The sequence below is a fragment of the Schistocerca piceifrons genome, chromosome 8 (genome assembly GCF_021461385.2).
Source record: "Schistocerca piceifrons isolate TAMUIC-IGC-003096 chromosome 8, iqSchPice1.1, whole genome shotgun sequence".
Classification (NCBI taxonomy): Eukaryota; Metazoa; Arthropoda; class Insecta; order Orthoptera; family Acrididae; genus Schistocerca; species Schistocerca piceifrons.
In genome coordinates, this window is record NC_060145.1 from 173466929 (window position 1) to 173492152 (window position 25224).

The 25224-nt window shown below is 43.7% G+C and overlaps 1 protein-coding gene and 1 non-coding gene across 3 annotated transcripts in view; both read left to right on the forward strand.

Moving 5' to 3' along the window:
* LOC124711743 (protein I'm not dead yet-like) overlaps positions 1-25224 on the forward strand; it is a 269714-nt gene that overhangs the window by 20799 nt on the left and 223691 nt on the right. The gene's annotated exons all lie outside the window — the stretch shown is intronic.
* Trnat-ugu lies at positions 16038-16112 on the forward strand. Its single transcript has one exon. It is a non-coding gene; the product is annotated as a tRNA-Thr (tRNA).

Sequence of the window (25224 nt, forward strand, 5' to 3'; positions counted from 1 at the left end):
GGAAAATTAAAGAGACCTTTGGAGAAAGGAGAACCACTTGAATGAATATCAAGAGCTTTGATGGAAACCCAGTTCTAACCAAAGAAGGGAAAGCAGAAAGGTGGAAGGAGTATATAGAGGGTCTATACAAGGGCGATGTTCTTGAGGACAATATTATGGAAATGGAAGAGGATGTAGATGAAGATGAAATGGGAGATATGATATTGCGTGAAGAGTTTGACAGAGCAGTGAAAGACCTGAGTCAAAACAAGGCCCCCGGAGTAGACAACATTCCATTAGAACTACTGACAACCTTGGGAGAGCCAGTCCTGACAAAACTCTACCATCTGGTGAGCAAGATGTATGAGACAGGCGAAATACCCTCAGACTTCAAGAAGAATATAATAATCCCAATTCCAAAGGAAGCAGGTGTTGACAGATGTGAAAATTACCGAACTATCAGTTTAATAAGTCACAGCTGCAAAATACTAACGCGAATTCTTTACAGACGAATGGAAAACTAGTAGAAGCCGACCTCGGGGAAGATCAGTTTGGATTCCGTAGAAATGTTGGAACACGTGAGGCAATACTGACCTTACGACTTATCTTAGAAGAAAGATTAAGGAAAGGCAAACCTACGTTTCTAGCATTTGTAGACTTAGAGAAAGCTTTTGACAATGTTGACTGGAATACTCTCTTTCAAATTCTGAAGGTGGCAGGGGTAAAATACAGGGAGCGAAATGCTATTTACAATTTGTACAGAAACCAGATGGCAGTTATAAGAGTCGAGGGCCATGAAAGGGAAACAGTGGTTGGGAAGGGAGTGAGACAGGGTTGTAGCCTCTCCCCGATGTTATTCAATCTGTATACTGAGCAAGCAATAAAGGAAACAAAAGAAAAGTTCGGAGTAGGTATTAAAATCCACGGAGAAGAAATAAAAACTTTGAGGTTCGCCGATGACATTATAATTCTGTCAGAGACAGCAAAGGACTTGCAAGAGCAGTTGAACGGAATGGACAGTGTCTTGAAAGGAGGGTATAAGATGAACATCAGCAAAAGCAAAACAAGGATAATGGAATGCAGTCGAATTAAGTCGGGTGATGCTGAGGGAATTAGATTAGGAAATGAAACGCTTAAAGTAGTAAAGGAGTTTTGCTATTTGGGGAGCAAAATAACTGATGATGGTCGAAGTAGAGAGGATATAAAATGTAGACTGGCAATGGCAAGGAACGCGTTTCTGAAGAAGAAAAATTTGTTAACATCAAGTATTGATTTACATGTCAGGAAGTCGTTTCTGAAAGAATTTGTATGGAGTGTAGCCATGTATGGAAGTGAAACGTGAACGATAAATAGCTTAGACAAGAAGAGTATAGAAGCTTTTGAAATGTGGTGCTACAGAAGAATGCTGAAGATTAGATGGGTTGATCCAATAACTAATGAGGAGGTTTTGAATAGAATTGGGGGGAAGTGGAGCTTGTGGCACAATTTGACTAGAAGAAGGGATCGGTTGGTAGGACATGTTCTGAGACATGGAGGGATAACCAATTTAGTATTGGAGGGCAGTGTGGAGGGTAAAAATCGTAGAGGGAGACCAAGAGATGAATACACTAAGCAGGTTCAGAAGGATATAGGGTGCAGTAGGTACTGGGAGATGAAGAAGCTTGCACAGGATAGAGTAGCATGGAGAGCTGCATCAAACCAGTCTCAGGACTGAAGACCACAACAACAACATATACCAATATACCAACCTGGGCTAAATCAAGTATATCTCGTGATGGTCTCGTGGGCTCTGGACATGTGATAGTATTGAGTTGATTCATAATATGTCGACCGAGTAACTCGGCAACCTTCTTGTTATTATTCGATGTATGTCTAAGCTTGACTTCGTTCTTTCAATTTTCGTAATTCTCTAGATACGTCTAATTTGACAGTATGATTTGCTAAATTCTACATATTGCAAAAATGAAAGTTGTGTGATTCACTTCGGAAGTTTTCCTTAGTAAATCTGTTACCTAAAATAGGCTACAAATTCTTACCACTAAATGATTTTATGGTTCATTTAAATCCACTTTCATTACAATTTTAAATATGGCTGTGAGTCAGCAACCGTACAAGAATATAATCTGTATAATACAACCAACCGGTTGCAACAAGATTTAACTAGACTTTGTTTCGTCACCGAGAATGGGTGTCCTCATCAGAAAAACCCAAAAGTAATTACATGTAGTGACAATTGACGGATTTACGAGAAAATGCATGACGAGAGCATTTTGCTTGTATGTCTGTTTTCAACTGTCACTGCATGTAACTGTTTTTGGTTTTTTTCTTGTCGAGACATCCACAGACTTTGTCGACACCACGTCAACTTAAATCTTGTTGCAACCGATTGACTATATTACATAAATTACATCCACTTTCATGTCGATATTTCCGAGGAATGAACTAGCATGGTACTTGAGTTAAAACTGTCGGTGAATTCAGAAAGATTTTTGCGTACTTGCTTACCAAAGTATTAGCTGACTGAAAGGTTTTAATTTGGAAATGAGATATCTTCCACTACGCTCGACTATATCTACTTAAGTCGTACCGAAAAATGTGAAGATGTTTGTAAAACAACGATAAAAATTCTTTTAATACCGTACGTACAAGCAAACACGCTGCTATGACGAATAAAGTATCAGGGACAACTACGTAGTTATTAGAAGAAAATTCAGTCATTCCAAAACGATGTTACCACACTTCGTACTCGAGTACGAAGAAACTTATGTGTGGTTCCCAAATTGAAGCCTTCCTATCATACAATAACTACGAAAAAAGTAATTAAATATTGGTTTTGATAGATAGCACTTCCTAATCAGAGTGCCATTTGTCGAAGAACACCGACCACTACACATTGTTACTCTTATCACACAGTTTGCACGTATCAAAATTAATTGCCATATCTGTCGAGTTCTAGTGTTTACTAACGGCGCCCATGCCGCAATAACACATTTCACCGAACTTTATAAATGGGCTGCGCCATTTTGTTTTGACCCTCTAGCGGCGAGCTGCGGTTCTGTGGCGCGGGGGAATTCGGAGTGTACCACAACTGAAAAAAGAAAAAAATTGTGTAAGTTTATTTTCTCGTCGTTATGCTTAAAACTATATGACTATCTCTGGGACGTTTCAGTCTGACGCCTGTCTTCATCAGTTGCGCACGCTTCAGAACAATTCTCGTTCGTGCGTCAAATATTTAAATACGATATTATTGGTTGGTGCATAAGTTAGAGGCGTCTTTCTTTAAGTTTAATAAACCCAACAGATACACTTAAAAGAGACTTTAGTTATCCAAAACGATGTTACCACATTCGTACTCGAGTACGAAGATGTGGTTTATTTGTGAAGGAGACCGCTTATAAAACACTAATACGACCTATTCTTGAGTACTGCTCGAGCGCTTGGGATCCCTATCAGGTCGGATTGAGGGAGGACATAGAAGCAATTCAGAGGCGGGATGCTAGATTTCTTATTGGTAGGTTTGATCATCACGCGAGTGTTACGGAAATGCTTCGGAAACTCGGGTGGGAGTCTCTAGAGGAAAGGAGGCGTTCTTTTCGTGAATCGCTACTGAGTAAATTTAGAGAACCAGCATTTGAGGCTGACTGCAGTACAATTTTACTGCCGCCAACTTACATTTCACGTAAAGACCACAAAGATAAGATAAGAGAGATTAGGGCTCGTACAGAGGCATATAGGCAGTCATTTTTCCCTCGCTCTGTTTGGGAATGGAACAGGGAGAGAAGATGCTAGTTGTGGTACGAGATACTCTCCGTCACGCACCGTATGGTGGATTGCGGAGTATGTAGGTAGATGTAGATGTAGCAATAATATATTCTCCTTCACTATTTGCAGCAGTTTGCCAAATCTGGGGTAATTTTTCGATTCCGCGACTTTAGAAACTACTTGGTATTGAGGCGAAGAACTCGTCGGGCTATGTTCTGAGCGCATTTTCAGCCAGAAAATGTTCCTTGAAAGTTATTCGATATAGGGCGGAAAAGGCGAAAGTCCAGGTCGCGAATAACGTGGTTGCGGAATGACTTCCCAACCCAACTCATATACTGTGTTTATCAATCTAGCGGAATGCGGGTGAGCGTTATCGTGGAGTAGCATCGCTTTACACAGTTTTCCTGATCGTTGTTCTTTGATTGTGTCTGGAAAACGTCTCACTTCTTGTGGTTCTTGAAGTTTTCCCGGCGTACTGAATGTTCGATGAGATTTCAGGATTGCAGCCGGATCACGTTGACTTCTTGCCACGATATTTCGGCTGGCAGTCACTCAGTGACGGACACTCACCTGAAGATGGCTGGACGATTGCCAGCCGAAATATCGTGGCAAGAAGGCATCGTGATCCGGCTGCAATCCCGAAATCTCATCGAACGTCTTACTTGTTGACAATAAATGTCAGCAGTGATGGTTACACCTCGGGAAAGCGATGCCTAGTTCACCACACCGTAGCATAACATTACCCTTTCTGGAAGCGCACATGTCTCTGCACGGTGGGTTGCTGCTTCTTTCCCTTACGTTAGCATAAAGACACCATCTCTCGTCATCAATAACTACACAGGATAGGAATGGTCGATGTCGTTCACGTATGTCCACCCGTTGATTTTTGTGATTTTGACTTAGAGCATCCGGTAAATACGACATTTGGACCTTCCCCACTGTATGCAAATGTCGTACGGTGGTTGAGTGATCACAGTTCATCATATATGCCAGTTCTCGAATGGCTTGGATCATTGAGGATTAATGCGTTTAAACAATCTTCATCAAACCCCGAAGATCTTCGTGAACGTGGAGAGTCTCGAATCTCAAAACGGTCCTCCTTAAAACGAGAAAACCATTTTCTTGTCGTGCCCTGTTCAATAGGATTATCCCCATTGACGGCACCAAATGTTTCTCGCTGCCTCCGCTTCTGTCACCCCTCTATTGGACTCACACAGAAGAACATGTCGGACATGTTCCGATTCCTCCACTTGGCACTCAATTTTGTAGGATCCATACATGCTCCCCGTCTTCAAATGACAAAATGACGGTATTTACAATCAAATAGCAACAGTGAACTGCAAATCAAAATCACAATCGATAAATAAACCCATAGCAAACCGGAATACCAACATGCAAAAGAAAAGCGCTACGAAGTTATGAACCAAGCTAATAAATGGGCTGCGACATTTTGTTTTGTGTCCTCTAGCAGCGTTCTACGGTAGTATGGTGCGGGGATTTCAGTGCGTACCACGACTACAGATACCTACGTGCAAATAAGGAAAAATTAATTGCGTAATTTTATTTTATCCTGGTGATGATTAAAACTGTATGATTACCACTGGTACATTTCAATCTCACGGCTGTTGCCATCACTTGTGCACGTCTTCGGAACAATACTCGTTCGTGCGTCAAATATTTCAGTATTATGATTGTAATATGTTCACATTAGAGTTCAATAGGCCTACACCACTCTCACATAACTTGCAAGAAATTGCATTTCAGAAAAGTACGACGTTCTAAAAGCAGTCGTCTGAAAATTAAACGAGTTCACGCGCCATGCAACTGACGACACTGTCCTATCATATTAACGTGACCACTTTTCAAAAGCCTGAATAGCCGCCTTTTGCAACGCGGTCGGCTGCGAGACGTGCAGTAAGAGAGTCAGTGAGGTTCTGGAAGGTTCTGACTGGTGTGTGGAGTAGAGATGGGTCGTTCGCGAACTAACGGGCCCAAGATGAACGGAAAGAGCTATGAACGAATTCTAAAGAACGGTCTTTGATAGTTCACTTCGGTCGCGGCTTTCTATTTATAGTTCCCGGGAACAGGAAACGGTCGGTCTCGTTCCCGAACGACACGTCGGCCGATCTCGTTCCAGCCTCGGTCCCATTCCCGTCTGTCTCGGCCTCGCTCGGCCGGACTCGCCCTTCTTCGCCACTCGTCGCAGTTCCACTGCCGACTGCTCATAATTCAGTTTAGAGTTGTTCGGTTCGTTCGCTACGCACGCCCATTCTAGATCTGTTTCATACCTTTTCTGAACTCTGAACTTCTGGTTCTTTTCGTATTCTATTCAGCATCCATTACCAGTAATTCAAATGTATTATATAATTCCGTAAATTACATAAAATTACGTGGTATGTAATACATACATCTTTTCAGGTAACAAAATGGCATATCAGCTTACTTCACTATTTCGATAAACAGCAGAAGAAATACTTGTAAAAAGGCAAGATTTTTTTATTGCGCATGCAAAGAAAGTCGGCACAGCACACACGAGTGGCCATTTCCCGTCTTTTTTTGATGCAAGGTAAAAAAGCACGTTCATTGTTATGGAAGGCAGACAGACTTACAACCGAATGAAGTCCACGTTCCATAATCGAGTGTCTGGTTATATTTTGTAAAGAGAATATGATAACTTCTACAATATTATTTCAGTGGTACAGGGTGGCGCACGAAAAATTGGCCCCGAGTACTAGACTGCTCATTTTTGCCTACCAATCGTGATCTATTGTTTTGAAGTTGTTGTTTGCATTAGCTTATTTGTCATTTCTTCACTGCCTAATTATTACATGTTTATCTATTCCGCTCGTAACGGTCAACAAATCCCGCGTAATTGGTGAGCAGTCTATAGTCGCGGTTTTCCTGCGCCACCTTATATTATTTCACTGCGATCAGCCACATAACGCTACAGCTGCCTATCGAGAGGTTCTGCAGAATCACGAAAATTACAAGTGTGTGAGAATTCTGTTAGGAATAAAAACTCTGCACTCCAGGGCGGTGGCAAGCGACCCCCCCCCCCCCTTGGCGCCCCCCATGTTCAGTCACACATGCTACTAATTTTCGATTTTTCATAAGAACTGTATGTTGTTGTTGTTGTGGTCTTCAGTCCTGAGACTGGTTTGATGCAGCTCTCCATGCTACTCTATCCTGTGCAAGCTTTTTCATCTCCCAGTACCTACTGCAACCTACATCCTTCTGAATCTGCTTAGTGTATTCATCTCTTGGTCTCCCTCTACGATTTTTACCCTCCACGCTGCCCTCCAATACTAAATTGGTGATCCCTTGATGCCTCAGAACATGTCCTACCAACCGATCCCTTCTTCTGGTCAAGTTGTGCCACAAACTTCTCTTCTCCCCAATCCTATTCAATACTTCCTCATTAGTTATGTGATCTACCCATCTAATCTTCAGCATTCTTCTGTAGCACCACATTTCGAAAGCTTCTATTATCTTCTTGCCCAAACTATTTATCGTCCATGTTTCACTTCCATACATGGCTACACTCCATACGGATACTTTCAGAAATGACTTCCTGACACTTAAATCAATACTGGATGTTAACAAATTTCTCTTCTTCAGAAACGCTTTCCTTGCCATTGCCAGCCTACATTTTATATCCTCTCTACTTCGACCATCATCAGTTATTTTGCTCCCCAAATAGCAAAACTCCTTTACTACTTTAAGTGCCTCATTTCCTAATCTAATTCCATCAGCATCACCCGACTTAATTAGACTACATTCCATTATCCTTGTTTTGCTTTTGTTGATGTTCATCTTATATCCTCCTTTCAAGACACTGTCCATTCCGTTCAACTGCTCTTCCAAGTCCTTTGCTGTCTCTGACAGAATTACAATGTCATCGGCGAACCTCAAAGTTTTTATTTCTTCTCCATGAATTTTAATACCTACTCCGAATTTTTCTTTTGTTTCCTTTACGGCTTGCTCAATATACAGATTGAACAACATCGGGGAGAGGCTACAACCCTGTCTTACTCCCTTCCCAACCACTGCTTCCCTTTCATGTCCCTCGACTTTTATAACTGCCATCTGCTTTCTGTACAAATTGTAAATAGCTTTTCGCTCCCTGTATTTTACCCCTGCCACCTTTAGAATTTGAAAGAGAGTATTCCAGTCAACATTGTCAAAAGCTTTCTCTAAGTCTATAAATGCTAGAAACGTAGGGTTGCCTTTCCTTAATCTTTCTTCTAAGATAAGTCGTAAGGTCAGTATTGCCTCACGTGTTCCAGTGTTTCTACGGAATCCAAACTGATCTTCCCCGAGGTTGGCTTCTACTAGTTTTTCCATTCGTCTGTAAAGAATTCGTGTTAGTATTTTGCAGCTGTGACTTATTAAGCTGATAGTTCGGTAATTTTCACATCTGTCAACACCTGCTTTCTTTGGGATTGGAATTATTATATTCTTCTTGAAGTCTGAGGGTATTTCGCCTGTTTCATACATCTTGCTCACCAGATGGTAGAGTTTTGTCAGGACTGGCTCTCCCACGGCCGTCAGTAGTTCCAATGGAATATTGTCTACTCCGGGGGTCTTGTTTCGACTCAGGTCTTTCAGTGCTCTGTCAAACTCTTCACGCAGTATCATATCTCCCATTTCATCTTCATCTACATCCTCTTCCATTTCCATAATATTGTCCTCAAGTACATCGCCCTTGTATAGACCCTCTATATACTCCTTCCACCTTTCTGCTTTCCCTTCTTTGCTTAGAACTGGGTTTCCATCTGAGCTCTTGATATTCATACAAGTCGTTCTCTTATCTCCAAAGGTCTCTTTAATTTTCCTGTAGGCGGTATCTATCTTACCCCTAGTGAGATAGGCCTCTACCTTCTTACATTTGTCCTCTAGCCATCCCTGCTTAGCCATTTTGCACTTCCTGACGATCTCATTTTTGAGACGTTTGTATTCCTTTTTGCCTGTTTCACTTACTGCATTTTTATATTTTCTCCTTTCATCAATTAAATTCAATATTTCTTCTGTTACCCAAGGATTTCTACTAGCCCTCGTCTTTTTACCTACTTGATCCTCTGCTGCCTTCACTACTTCATCCCTCAAAGCTACCCATTCTTCTTCTACTGTATTTATTTCCCCCATTCCTGTCAATTGCTCCCTTATGCTCTCCCTGAATCTCTGTACAACCTCTGGTTCTTTTAGTTTATCCAGGTCCCATCTCCTTAAATTCCCACCTTTTTGCAGTTTCTTCAGTTTTAATCTACAGGTCATAACCAATAGATTGTGGTCAGAGTCCACATCTGCCCCTGGAAATGTCTTACAATTTAAAACCTGGTTCCTAAATCTCTGTCTTACCATTATATAATCTATCTGATACCTTTTAGTATCTCCAGGGTTCTTCCATGTATACAACCTTCTTTCATGATTCTTAAACCAAGTGTTAGTTATGATTATGTTGTGCTCTGTGCAAAATTCGACCAGGCGGCTTCCTCTTTCATTTCTGTCCCCCAATCCATATTCACCTACTATGTTTCCTTCTCTCCCTTTTCCTACACTTGAATTCCAGTCACCCATGACTATTAAATTTTCGTCTCCCTTCACAATCTGAATAATTTCTTTTATTTCATCATACATTTCTTCAATTTCTTCGTCATCTGCAGAGCTAGTTGGCATATAAACTTGTACTACTGTAGTAGGCGTGGGCTTCGTATCTATCTTGTACTGTACTGTACTGTACTGTATACCAAGCTCAAATGAACGGAGAACGAGTAAAAATGAACGGTTCCCAAAAAAGAGCGATCACCATTGAACGAGTTCCCAAGGATGAACGAGTTTGCCCATCTCTAGTGTGGAGCCCAAATGAACGGTGAACGAGTAAAAATGAACGGTTCCCAAAAAAGAGCGATCACCAGTGAACTAGTTCCTGAGGATGAACGAGTTTGCCCATCTCTAGTGTGGAGCCATGCCAACTCCAGTATCGTGGCCAGCTGCGCTAGGTTTCTCGGTTGAGTAGCCTTGGTGCGAACAGCCCAATCGATTTGGTCCCAAAGATTCTCGGCTGTGTTTAAGTCCGGTGACTTTGGTGGCCATGGGAGTACGGTAAACTCATCTGTTGAAACGTGCACCTAAAATAGGAGCTTTGTGACAGGTTGCATTTTCCTCCTGGTAGATCCCATCGTGACGATGGAAAACCAGCTGCACGTAGAGTGGACTTGGTCTGCAAGGATAGATACACACCAGTGTAGATCCACTGTGCCTTCCACAACGACTATATCACCCAGGAATGGCACGAGAACATTTCTCAAACCAGAACGCTGCCTCCTCCGGCGTGGGCGTTTGATGCAGGGCGTTTGCTTTGAGACATTTCACGTCGTACACACCAAAGGCCATCTGACCAACGAATCATAAAACGTGATTCGTTTCAAAAGGTCTCTTGTCTCCACTCAGTGAACGGACAGTTGCGGTGCTGTCGTACAATTTTAGCCTTCGTCGCCGACGAACAGCGGTCTGCACTGGTGCATGAACAAGGCTCCTGTTGCGATGTTCCATACACAGCAACGTTCGCTGAACGGCCGTTGATGAGACCTTGGTATTCAATTGAGCTGTCAGTTGCTCAACATTTTCGTTTATTCGGCCGTACACCTCTCCGCAGCTGTCCACTCCTGTCAACTATGGCCCGTGGTGCATCAAAGTTGTCTCGCGCCAGTTTTGGATAGCGCCATTTTGTCATGAACGGTATATTTTAACCACGGTGCACGTGAACAGTTTACAAACTGCGAGCTGTGTCACACGTTGCATTGTCCTGCCGGACCACTCTTGGCCCGGTAGCCAATGATCATTCCCTCATGGGCGTAAGATAAATAGCTCCTTTATGGCTACGGCATAAAGACAAGGACTTCACTGCTCCTAAGTCCTCTCCCTCTCCTGTGACACGATTTATTTACCCTACACTGCTAGTGCTGCCACCTGCTGTCTGTCAGTGGTTGTTGCACGAACATCGGTGGTGATCACGTTAACGTGATTGGACACGATACACAAATGGCTCTGAGCACTATGGGACTTAACATCTTAGGTCATCAGTCCCCTAGAACTTAGAACTACTTAAACCTAACTAACCTAAGGACATCACACACATCCATGCCCGACGCAGGATTCGAACCTGCGACCGTAGCAGTCCCGCGGTTCCGGACTGCAGCGCCTAGAACCGCACGGCCACCGCGGCCGGCGGACACGATACACACCATCTGCTCAGGCAAGAAGACACATTTTACATCCTGGACAAACTTTCAGAGGAAATTTCCAGAAAAGTCCTTAGGGAATTTTTAAGTTACAATCATTAAATAATCAATATCCGACTTAGTCTCCGTGTACCTTTCCTGTTCCGCTGGGACCTGGACTTGGCCAGCTGCTTCACGGTTGGGATCCGCCATGTCTTTGATTGGGGGGGAGGGGGGGGGGGCGGGGGGCGTGTGCACTACTAACCGACTGTGACACGCACCAACTATGACAGGTAGATATTAGAAATAGGTTAGTTGTAGATTTAAAAAGAAAAAAAAAATTATTAGCTTAGTACTGCAGCGAAACGAAGTCATCCGCCAGCCCAGTGCCAGGGGCACACCCACTGGGGTTAGCTCGGTGGGCAAGGCCAACAATAACACGGGTCTGTAGATTGCTAGCACACCTGTAACGCTGTAGGTAGTGTAGACCAATAGGATAAATGAAATTGCACTGTAGGTAGTGTAGACCAATAGGATAAACGAAGTTGCACTCCAATAACAGTTGTAGAGGAAGTTAAAATCAACTAGCACTTAGATACATGTATAAACTGAATAACAGTAGACTAGAGATCCCTGTAGTAGTGAGGGAATAATAGTATTATATCTGCAGTGTTAGAAATTAAGCTGCAGAAATGTTAAAGAATATGAAATTAGGACCCACTAATGTATTTAGGTAGTGGGTTGTTATGTATAATTATACTAATTGAATAATGTGAAGCCGGCCGTTGTTGCCGAGCAGTTCTAGACGCTTCAGTCCGGAACCGCGCTGCTGCTACGGTCGCAGGTTCGAATCCTGCGTCGGGCATGGATGTGTGTGATGTCCTTAGGTTAGTTAGTTTTAAGTAGCTCTAAGTCTAGGGGACTGATGACCTCAGATGTTAAGTCCCATAGTGCTCAGGGCCATTTGAACCATTTTTGAATAATGTGATTGGACCGTGTGTATTAGAAACCAACTCTCACAACTTTGACATTTTCATAATTTACACGATATAAAGTGAAGTGTGGACGCATTGTTCACTTCTTCACTTAGCACTATATCTGTGAACAAAGCTTTGGAGACTGGCTGTGCAAGCGAGTAAATGGGGCAAATGTTATTTCTTTCAAGAGTCTCCTCTTGCGTTCGGGAAAGTCAGACTTTTCTTAGTGGTGGGTCCATCATTTTTTATGGTCACTTCCTCCGTGGCATTACAGGCTCGGAGATCCGAATGGCTGACTAATTCGGAATCTTTTGCCAATGGAGAGATCATCGCGACACTTTTTCAATTACAAGCCGCATGTCCTATAGTTACACCTTCCATTTCTTTAATGCAGTGGTTTCCATTGTTTTCTGCATCCTCCCATTGATCGTCGCTGGTTCTTCTGCCTTTTAGCGGCAGTTTCCACCCCAGGTGCGAGAGAGTGCCCTGAACTTCTGTCCGCTCCTCTGCCCTCTTTGACAGGGTCGTTGGCGGAACGAGGGTGACTAAGGCCGCTAGTTTTCGGCCGCCATTGCTGATGATTTTTATATAGAATTCAAACATTTTGAACAAAGCATATTTGCGCCATCAGCTGTACAATTGTATGTTTGTTCTCTACCATCTTCACAGGAGGAAAATAGTATACGACACTGGCTCAAAAATACATTTTCACCAAACACGATACAACCAAATTTAGGACATACATAACTGTCATAGTGTATGTCTGAACATAATCCAGTTACACTGAAGAGTCAAAAAAACTGGTACACCTGTCTAACATCATGTAGGGTCCCCGCGAGCACGCAGACGTGCCGCAATGTGACGTGGCATGGAGATGCTGGAGGGAACTAACACCATGAATACTGCAGGGCTGTCCATAAATCCGTAAGAGTACGAGGGGGTAGAGATCTCTTCTGAACAGCACGTTGCGTCCCAGATATGCTCAGTAATATTCATGTCTGGGGAGTCTGGTGGCCAGCGGAAGTGTTTAAACTCAGAAGAGTGTTCCTAGAGCCATTCTGTAGCAATTCAGGACGTGTGGGCTGTCGCATTGTCCTACGGGAATGTCCTACGGACGTCGGAAAGTACAATAGACATGGATGGATGCAGGTGATCAGAAAGGATGCTTACGTACGTGTCACGTGTCAGAGTCGTATCTAGACTTATCACTCCAGCTGCACACGGCCCGCACCATAACAGAGCCTCCACCAGCTTCAACAGCCCCTGCTGACATGCAGGGTCCGTGGATTCATGAGGCTGCCATTATACCCGTATACATCCATTCGCTCGATACAATTTGAAACGAGACTCGTCCGACCAGGCAACATGTTTCCAGTCATCAACAGTACAATTTCAGTGTTGGCGGCATCAAGCGGGGCGTGAAGCTTTGTCTCGTGGAGTCATCAAGGGCACACAAGTGGGCCTTCGGCTCCGAAAGCCCATATTGATGATGTTTCGTGGAATGGATTCAGGCCGACACCTGTTGATGGCCCAGCATTGAAATCTGCAGCAATTTGCGGAAGGGCTGCACTTCTATCACGTTCTCCTCAGTCGTCGTTGGTCCCGTTCTTGTAGATTTCGGAGATGCTGTGTCCCATCGCTCGCGCGTCAACTACAATACCACGTTCAAACTCACTTAAATCTTGATAACCTGCTATTGCAGCAGCAGTAACCGACCTAATAACCGCGCCAGACTCTTGTTGTCTTATATAGGCGTTGCCGACAGCAACGCCATATTCTGCCTGTTTACATATCTCTGTATCTGAATAAGCATGCCTATACCAGTTTGTTTGGCGCTTCACTGTACTGAGTGTGATGTTCTCAGCAAGTGTACATTACTATTATTGTGCTAATGGACAGCATATTTACATGGATTATGTTCAGACAGACTACTCTGAGAGTTATGTTCTCACACAACCAAATGTTCTACATTTGGTTGTGTCGTATTTGACGAAAACGTATTTTTCACCCTTTCTTCGATGAAGATGGTTGTTGTAACTGAAATCAGTAGAGAATAAATATATCCGATGGCGCAAATATGCTTTTTTCAAAATATTGAACAGTCGTAGACAGTCACCTAAGAAAAGTTATAGCATTTAAGCACTGGCTAGGTTTCATACCGGTATTCAAACCATTTTCACTACTAGTCATAGACGCTAACTTTCGCCCACGGTTCGAGGAAACGTGTTGAGACATCAGGGAATAACTTTCGTGGTATTAGAGGGGGCCATAGACCAAAACTATAGAGGAAGATACAGATTGAAATATATCCAACAAACAATTGTACGTTAGGAAAGCAGCACACGATTATGTAGTGAAGATCGGTATTTGATCATGGACTGTGGGAGCAGCGGAAAAGAACAGAATAGAAGCGTTTGAGATGTGGTGCTACAGAAGTAAGTTCAAAATTAGGTAAAATGATAAGATAATGAATGAGGAGGTTCCCCGCAGATTCTGCGAAGAAAGTAACATACGAAGAACAGTGACGAGGAGACGGAACAGGAAGCTGAGACATCTGTTAAGACATCAACGGATAACTTCTATGGTACTAGAGGGAGCTGTAGAGGATAAAAACTGCAGGGGAAGACAGAGATTGGAATACAACCTACAAATATTTGAGGACGTAGAGTGCAAGTACTACTCGAGATGAAAAAGTTGGCATCAAACCAGTCAGGAAAATGATGACTCAAACAAAAAAAAAAAAAAAACTGTTTGGAAAGAGTTTCCCTTCATTACTGAATTTCCTGTGTAGTCACAGATAAGTGTCGGATTTCTTGTCAGCAACACACGGTCAGTCAGCGAGTGAGCACCTTTTTCTACATGGAATGTTTTCTGCAGCCCAAGGCTTCTCCCACATCCATTACGAATCCCACTGCTGTGGGAGAGGTGGTGGCGTCAAGTTCGCGTTCACCAGACTTTGGGTCAGTGTCCTGAATTAAATGTCAATGCCGATGGTAGTGCCTCGCGGAGTAAAGGCATGCGACACGTCGGCCCCGCCAGGATGGGCCGCGCGGAGTAGCCGAGCGGCCTGAGGTGCCTTGTCACGGTCCGTGCGGCTCCCCACATCGAAAGTTGGAGTCCTCCCTCGGGCATGGCTGTGTGTGTTGTCCTTAGTGTAAGTTAGTTTAAGTTAGATTAAGTAGTGCGTAGGCTTAGGGACCGATGACCTCAGCAGTTTGGTCCCATAAGACCTTACCGCAAATTTCCAATTTTCCAGTGAGGATGGTAAGCTTGATGAATTCTTTGTAGTAAGTTTCTTCGTCTCCTGCTCCTGCATCCATAACAAACACAACATCACACTGCACAAGCTCTAAAACGAAATTAGAATTATATTAGTACCGTCAGCTGCCGACGGGCGTTGATATATATCAACTGGGAGAGGTGAAAATGTGTGCTCCGACCGGGACTCGAACCCAGGATCTCCTGCTTACATGGCAGACGCTCTATCCATCTTTTTTTTATTTATTTTTTTATCTCATTTTGTTCTAGATTGTTCGTTGAATTTGTTCGTGTCGGACGTCCAATGACGCCTGTGCAGGTTGATCGTTGATTCGTTCACTCAGTTTTTTTTGTTTCAGAGGGTAGCTAAACCCTCTGACCGAACACGCTGAGCTACCGTGCCGGCATCCATCTGAGCCACCGAGGGCGCAGAGGATAGCACGACTGCAGGAACTATCTCGCGCACGCTTCCCGTGAGATCCACATTCTCACCTTGTATGTCCACACACTACATTCGTAGTGTCCCACCCCAACACACTCATTACTCGTGGAAGACATTCTTACCAAGTCTCGTAAGAGTTCGGGGAATATGTGTGCATGTGCACAGAAGAAGAAGGTGTTGCCAGACCTAGATACTTATATGGAGATGGTGTCTGTTCTTTCGGACATTCTTCTGTGCATATGTACACATATTCCCCGAACTTGGTAAGAAGGTCTTCCACGAGTAATGAGTGTGTTGTGGTGGGACACTGCGAAAGTAGTGTGTAGACGTACAAGGTGAGAATGTAGGTCTCACGGGAGGCGTGCGCGAGATAGTCCCTGCAGACGCTCTATCCTCTATGCTCTCGGTGGCCCAGATGGATAGAGCGTCTGCCATGTAAGCAGGAGATCCCGGGTTCGAGTCCCGGTCGGGGCACTCGTTTTCACCTGTCTCCGTTGATATATATCAACGCCTGTAGGCGGCTGACGGTATTAATATAATTCTAATTTCGTTCTAGACGGCTGCAGGTCGTCAATGGTGTCTGTTCTTTCGGACATATATCCATATAAGTATATGCACAAGCTCTCGTCACAGTCATCCACAGAACGCAGATGCACTTTTGATAACAGGACGGAAGAAGGCAACGGTGAGTTACCTCTACTTTAACCTTCCCCAGGAAAAGAAAACGGAATTCCCGCATATGCTAGCAAAGTTCATGTCTAGAGAACATGTAAGTATCGAAAGAATAGGATGGTTCGGATTCTGTAGTAGATGTAATCACGGTCAACAGTAGGTCTCAAAACCAATGTAACTAACATTAATTGTTAAATATTACGACAGGCTTAGTTAGTAGATATTATGTTATCGTTGTTTTCGTTCGGTTGGTAAGTGGGTTCCTAATAATCAGTTGCCTCCATTTGATGCCTGACGATCAAGCACTTGTATTGCAGTAATAGGAGCCAAAGATAATATTGATAAATAATGCTGCGGTGATTTACTGTGACCATGAGAGATAATCACAGATATAATGACGGAATGTTTATATTTTCTGTCATTAAATTATTACATTTCCTTCCCAAAAATAACACAATAACATGGTAATTATGACACTAGCTGCGAAAGAATAGAAAAGTAGAAGCAAAGTTACCATTTGTGAATTTATTAGAACATAAAAACTTTACATCCAGTTATTGCCTGAATAAAATGTGTACCTGAAATTAAAATTATAACTAAAGAAATTCAGTTACTTTCTTGGAATTCAGTCAGTTGTCTCTATTGGCTATGTCAAGCAAAGAAAATAAAGGAATGCAGCCTAGTATTAGACAATGAATTAACGCAGAAGAATCACAGAAATCAAAAATGATACCCACTTACAACTTTGCTCATTGGGTTTAGCGATTAAACAGGGGATTAAGTTTCGTAATTAACGAAATTACAAATGATTCACAGCCATATTCGAGAGTCGAAACAGGAATCGTAATGAGGTGACCAAAGGCATGGGATACCTCCTAATATAGTGTCGGATCTTCTTGCGCTCGGCGTAGTTTAGCAACTCGATTTACCCTCAAGAGAAATGTTGAGCCATGCTGCCTCTGCAGCCGTCCACAATCGGTAATGCGTTACCGGTGTAGGATTTTGTGCAGGAACTGACCTCTTGATTATGTCCCATAAAAGTTATGGGATTCCTGTCGGGCGATCTGGATGGCCAAATCATTCGCTCGAATTGTCCAGAATGTTTCTCAAACCATTCAAGAATAACTGTTGCTTGGTGTCACGGCGCATGGTCATCCATAAAAATCCCATCGTCGTTTCGGAACACGAAATCCATGAATGGCTACAAATTGTCTCCAACTAGCCGAATAAAACCATTTTCAGTGAATGATCAGGTCAGTTGAACCAGGGGCCCAGTCCGTTCCAAGTAAACACAGCCCACGCGTTAAGACGCCACCACTATCTTGCACAGTGCCTTTTTGACAATTTGGGTCCATTGCTTCGTGGGGACTGCGCTACAGTCGAGCCCTACAATCAGCTCTAGCATTTTGAAATCGGAACTCATCTGACCAGGCCACGGTTTTCCAGTCGTCTACGATCCAACCATATGGTAATTAGCCCAGGAGAGATGCTGCAGCCGTTGTCGTAGTGCTAGCAAAAGCACTCGCGCCGGTCGTCTGCTGCTATAGCCCATGAACATATTTCGCCGCGCTTGTCCTAACGAACACGTTTGTCACACGTCCCAAGTTGATTTCTGCGGTTATTTCACGCAGTTTTGTTTGTCTGTTAACACTGACAACTTTACGCAAACGCAACTGCTCTCGGTCGTTAAGTGGAGGCCATCGGCCACTGCGCGGTAAAAGGTAGTGCCTGAAATTTGGTATTCTCGGCACACTCTTGACACTGTGGATCGTGGAATATTGAATCCCCTAACGGTCTCCGAAATGAAATGTCCCACGCTCTAACTAGCGCAATACTACCACCATCTGTAAATGTGCATATCGCTATCCCTAGACGTTTTGTCACTTCAGAGATGTATATTCTGAGGACCGCGAATATCGCTTCTTTATGGAACGTAAATGATGGGCAGACTGCCGTCGCTTTGGCACTTTTATATTACTTTTTATTTTAATTAGATTGTACTGACATAAATAAGTGACTGACGGCCGGTGAAGTTGGTGAAACGAAAGTTGCAAGAGGTCTGACGTTTGATTTATCACTCGCTTTATGCAGAATATGTCCACGAGGGACGCCTGAACATGATTCAATGAACTGGAACACGTACCTCACAATACGCACGTTACAAATCTGAGTGGTTAATGGTTGGTTTCGGAGTCTACTCGAGAAGGGAAGCTAACCGGAATTCGTTGACAAGGCACATCTTCAGATTTGTACCACATGTGGTGGCGTACTACCAGTCTTACCGTCAATTTCATCTTTCAGACGTCATATGCTGGTCACGCGTTAAAGAGATGTTTGCTGTCAGCTATCACATTCGCGTATCATAACTAATTGCTACTGATGAGTGGATGTGAGCCAGCAGATTCAAGGAATAACGCATCGAAATCACTTCGCTTCGCTTTATCTTTCGGATGGCGATAAATTATTCCATTGACAGATGCCTTATCATCGCTATCAGTCAGATAAGTTTGTATGATTCGAAACGCCTCCTTCATATAGGTGAACTCTCATAACGAGTTTATTTTATTTTCTGATATTGCCGCAGGCGATGTACGACGCTAGCTGGAGCTCAAGAGCCACTGCCTGCGATGAGTGTTCCCAGTTCAGCGGCCGGATCTTGGAATTTATCTGAGAGCAGTAGCACTGCTATTGGACAGTGAGCACCAGTGCCGTGGTTGTAACACCTAAACCTTTTCTTGCATCTCAGTACAAGGCAGAAAAACATTGGAAAGAAAGTATTTCTCTGATACAGAAGATCAAAGAGTTAATCCGGGTCCTTGTTAGCCGACAATGGAGCAAATACGTCGCTTAACGAATTTGTTTGCGTGGCAAACAAATGAGGCACGTATTCCCTGGCATTGTTGTTCTTTCGTGACAAGCTGCATCTACTACAAAGGTGATGGAAGAGCCTTCCCATCTCTACAGTTTTAATGTAACTTCAATATTTGTGTAACTGGGCTGGAGGCAAGAGTTTATCTGTAGTCCATACATTATCCCTTACCCTAACCGTCCTGGCGTGAGAGCACCACCTAGATGTTGAAGTTAGGTCGACATTTCAGTACAGCACTAATGAAGGAAAAAAATTATTAGGATACTAGGCTGTATGTAAAAACCCCGTGGTCTAGGGATAGTGTCTTTCCCCGGTCCACTGCTCGAAATCCTCCACTGCTTAAATTTTGATTAATAATCAGCATTTGGCGGCCGAAGGCTTCCAGCATAAGGAGTCACCCTCATCCTGCCAACGGCTTTGTCAAACAGACCGGAGAAGCGGCCAGAGGCTCAGGGCACTTCTCTTGTCTTTGGTGTGGGAAACTAACCTAAAGGTGGAAGACTCAGCAATGATCAACGGCACGAGCATGCAGAAGGCAATGGAAACCGCTGTATTAAAGACACGTAACGTGTATCCACAGGACATGTGGCCTGTAAGTGAAATAAATGTCATGATGATCTCACCATTGGCAAAAAATTCCGGAATAGTCCCCCATTCGGATCTCTGGGAAGGAACTGCCAAGGGGGAGATGACCATAAGAAAAATATTGAATAACCAACGAAAGGATAACGTTCTACGAGTCGCGGCGTGGAATGTCAGAAGCTTGAACGTGGTAGGGAAGCTAGAAAATCTGAAAAGGGAAACGTAAAGGCTCATTCTAGATATAGTAGGAATCAGTGAAGTGGAAAGAAGACAATGACTTGTGGTCAGATGAGTATAGGGTAATATCAACAGCAGCAGAAAATGGTATAACTGGACTAGGATTCGTTGTCAATAGGAAGGTAGGGCAGAGAGTGTGTTACTGCAAATAGTTCAGCGTCAGGGTTGTTCTTACCAGAGTCGACAGCAAACCAACACCGACAACGATAGTCCGGGTATACATGCCGAAATCGCAAGCTGGAAATGAAGAGATAGACACAGTATATGAGGATAATGAAACGGTAGTACAGTACGTAAAAGGAAATGAAAATCTAATAGTCATGAGAGACTGGCATGCAGTTGTAGAGGAAGGAGTAGAAGAAAAGGTTACAGGAGAATATGGGCTTGGGAAAATAAATGAGAGACGAGAAAGGCTAATTGAATTCTGTAATAAACTGCAACTAGTAATAGCAAATACTCCGTTCAAGAACCACAAGAGGAGGAGATATACACGGAAAAGGCCGGATGATACGGAAATATTTCAGTTAGATTACATCATGATCCGAGCTGCCGAAATCTGATACTGGATTGTAAGGCGTACCCAGGAGCAGATATAGACTCAGATCACAATGTTGTAGAGATGAAGAGTTGGCTGAAGTTTAAGAGATTAGTCAGGAAGAATCAATACTCAAATAAGTGGGATACACAATTACTAAGGAATGACAAGATACGCTTGAACTCTCTAAGGCTACAGAAACAGCAATAAGAAGTAGCTCAGTAGGCAGTACAGTTGAAGAGGAACGGACATCTCTAAAAAGGGCCATCACAGAAGTTGGGAAGGAAAACATAGGTACAAAGAAGGTAACTGCGAAGAAACCATGGGTAACAAGAAATACTTCAGTTGATCAGGTAGACTGATAATATAAGGAACGAGGATGTTCTGAGCGGAATCGGAGAGGAAATGAGTATATGGAAAACACTGACAAGGAGAAGGGGCAGGATGATAGGACATCTGTTGGGACATCAGCGAATGACTTCCACGGTACTAAATGGAGAGAGCTGTAGAGGACAAAAACTGTAGAGGGAGGGAGACAGAGACTGGAATACATTCAGCAGATAATTGAGGACGTCGGTTGCATGTGCTACTTTGAGATGAAGAGGTTGCCACAGGAGAGGAATTCGTGATGGGCCGCATCAAACCAGTCAGACGACTGATGACTCAAAATAAATAAATAAATAAAAATAAAAACCATTTCTCTGCACCTTAATTTTATGAAACATAAAATACTAGCATAGGGTCTGCGCCTACGCCTCATCAGCGATTTAGCCCAGATTTATGTACATACAGGGCTTGGTCAGAAACGAAATTTGACGGGATGGAAATTCCGGATGGCCAGACGTTTCGAAAAAATCGTAGTTTTGGTGTGGGTCGGGCGAGGCACGAGCCAATTATGTTAGATGTTTGCGTAGTTTCCAGCAGCTGAAAGATATCAGAAAGATAAACCAAGGACAGTGGAGTCGAGTGCCTATGCGGAAAAAACTTCTTATCTCAATTTGTACGTTACTTAACCTGCAAATTAATCGAATACTCAGTACATTGTATTTTTAATACTTTCATAGAAGGAATGAAAAGGAAAGACAAAGGATAACTTAGAATTGCCAATGAATTTCCATGAAGGGGTTGTAAGACATACATAGATAAGTTTATCATTTCGCAGCTGATTATTTACACGTGCTGGGGTGATATTCATTGTAAAAAGAGGGGAAGCAGTATTTTTCGCGGTCTCTTTCACACGTTATAAACGTCGCTTTGTTACAGTTACACTGTTGTTTAAAAGTTTCTACAGAAAAAAAACGAACTTGATCTACAGTCATAAAAGATCTTCTCTCATGGCAAAGCTGAGTAGCAAATCACTGGTAACGCCTCATTTCGCCGCATTTTGGCGATGGTTGGTTCAAATGGTTCTGAGCTCTATAGGACTTAACTTCTGCGGTCATCAGTCCCCTAGAACTTAGAACTACTTAAACCTAACTAACCGAAGGACATCACACACATCGATTCCCGAGGCAGGATTCGAACCTGCGACCGTAGCGGTCGCGCGGTTCCAGACTATAGCGCTTAGAACCGCTCGGCAACCCCGGCCGGCTTGGCGATGGTAACTGGTGATGTACTAAGGAATGGATTTTGGTGCTGTCTTCTCGGGATGCGATTTCTTTCTCCCTCTCGATAAGAGAGCCCTACCAGCGCCAAACTGCTATTTTTATTTTCTAAACGCTTTGCCATCTTGAGCTCCCATTTCTGTCGCTTTCATTCCTGGCCAAGTCCTGCATATTTCATAAATCTATACGAAATCTGCGATGACGTGTAGGTTCGGTCCCCTTATTAGTCAACAGTTTTAAAAATAAACATATTTACAGATATCTACTTTCCGAGCTATAGTATTAGCAAAATCCCTGGCTGTGTCATTAATTTCGAATCAACAGACAGGAGGGCCTAATAAAACATGTGAGTCACAACTGATTGGACGCCCGCCACCCACCTAAAACTTCCCTATTAGCCGATACAATAACTCTTACTTGCTGATCTTCAGTTTCTTGACCGAAGACGCATCAAAATTCCAAGCTCATATAGGTTTTTCTGTTGCCAGGATTCATGATACAATAAGAAACAGGGGAAAGTCACCAAAGAATTGTCAGACAAACAGCAAACTAATGGAATAAATATATACTGATCATTAAGAAACAAGAGGCGAGGTAGCCCTGTCATAGCAAGGGACATCAGTCCGCAATTCTAGATTACTCATCTGTAAAGAAAACAGCAAAAACAAGTGAACAAATAATAACAGAACACCCGGTCTCTAGAGAGTCATGTACACTGAGGTGACAAAAGTCGTAGGTTAACGATATGCACATATACAGATGCCAGTAGTATCGCGTACACAAGGTATGAAAGAACAGTGTACTGGCGGAGCTGTCATTTGTACTCAAGTGATTCATGTGAAATGGTTTCCGACGTGATTACTGCCGCACAACGGGAATTAACAGACTTTTAACGCAGACTGCTAGTTGAAGCTAGACGCGTGGGACATTCCATTTCGGAAATCGTTAAGGAATTCAGTATTCGGAGATAGTCAAGAGTACCAAATTTCAGGCATTACATCTTACCACGGGAAACGCAGTGGCCGACGGCCTTCACTTAACGACGGAGAGCTGTAGCGTTTGCGTACAGTTACCAGTACTTATAGACAAGCATCAATGCGAGAAATAACTGCAGAGATCAATGTGGGACGTACGACGAACGTTCCGTTAGGACAGTGCGGTGAAATTTGGCTTTAATGGGCTATGGCAGTAAACGACCGACGCGAGCCTTTGCTAAGAGGACGACATCGCCTCCATCTCCTCTCCTGGGCTAGTGATCACATCGGTTGGACCCTAGACGACTGGAAAACCGTGACCTGGTCAAAAGAGATCCTATTTCAATTGGTAAGAACTGATGGCAGAATTCAATTGTGGCGCATACCCTACGAAGCAGTGAATCCACGTTGTCAACAAGGCACTGTGCAAGCTGATGGTGGCTCCATAATGGTGTGGGCTGTGTTTACGTGGATGGACTGATCCTCCGGTCCAGCTGAACCGATCATTGACTATAAATGGTAATGTTCGGCTTCCTGGAGACCATCTGGAGCCATTCATGGACTTCATCTTCCCAAACATGTCACTGGGCCACAGCTGTTAGCGATTGGTTTGAAGAACATTCTGGGCAATTCTAGCGCAAGGTCTGGCCAACCAGATCGCCTGCCATGAATCCCATCGAGCATTTATGGCACGTAACCGAGAGGTCAGTTCGTGCAAAACTCCTGCACTGGCAACTGTTTCGCTGTTCTTCCAACACTTGTTGAGTCCATGCAAGTCGAGCTGCTCTACTACGCCGGCCAAAAGAAGGTCCGCCACGATATTAGGAGTTATTCCGTGACTTTTATCACCTCAGTGTATAGTGAAACGTGATGCACTACTACAAGTAATGTGTAGGAGAGACGGTGGTTGGCCATGAGGAAAGCGAGATGCAAAACACAGACAAGCGTGCCAATGCTTACCCAATCAGCATCGGTGAATCCGTTGTGCAGGCAGCTCGCACCGCAAGCTACATGCTCGCTTAGTTACGGCTGGCACCGCTTGAGCGTGCGTATTCTCGCGGCGCGACTGAAATTCTACTGAGATGGCTTTACACAAGACTGGTTCCAAAGTAATTGAGCCCAGTTTGCGTTAAATAATTATTCATTAATACTGACGTGAACCCGCGTACTAGTGAACACTGGTTGAGATCTGCATTCAAATGGGGACTGGAGATCAGTTCTTCGTGGTTTTGCGGTGCCTGAGAAAGCGCAGTGGAGTGGCTACTCTGAGAAGTATCGACTTGCAAGTCGCCGAAGTGGTGTCAACTGAAAAGACTTGCACCAGGCGACATGTCTGCCCGACGGGAGGCCCTAGCCACACGACATTCCCATTTTCTTTTCTTTTTTTTTTTTTTTGAGAAGAAGTAGTTCGTGTAGCCAACCTTACTGGGGGCGGAGGGGCTGGGTTAACCGTTTTAGAGAGAAGAGCGGGAAGACGTCCTGGTGCTTAAATTGCACACGCAGTGGTGGTCGTAGAAGAGAAAAAGATCTTCTTCCGCACAAACGTGTCGGAGGCCAAGATTTGAACGCAACGATCCTGTCCTTTGCTGATTTGCGCCATCTTGTGGCTGACTTCAGTTACTTTATCGGCTTTTATTAAAATTAATTCCCCTCTCCCCCCATGAACCATGGACCTTGCCGTTGGTGGGGAGGCTTGCGTGCCTCAGCGATACAGATGGCCGTACCGTAGGTGCAACCACAACGGAGGGGTATCTGTTGAGAGGCCAGACAAACATGTTGTTCCTGAAGAGGGGCAGCAGCCTTTTCAGTAGTTGCAGGGGCAACAGTCTGGATGATTGACTGATCTGGCCTTGCTGTGCTGGTACTGCGAACGGCTGAAAGCAAGGGGAAACTACAGCCGTAATTTTTCCCGAGGACATGCAGCTTTACTGTATGATTAAATGATGATGGCATCCTCTTGGGTAAAATATTCCGGAGGTAAAATAGTCCCCCATTCGGATCTCCGAGCGGGGACTACTCAAGAGAACGTCATTATCAGGAGAAAGAAAACGCGTTCTACGGATCGGGGCGTGGAATGTCAGATCCCTTAATCGGGCAGGAAGGTTAGAAAATT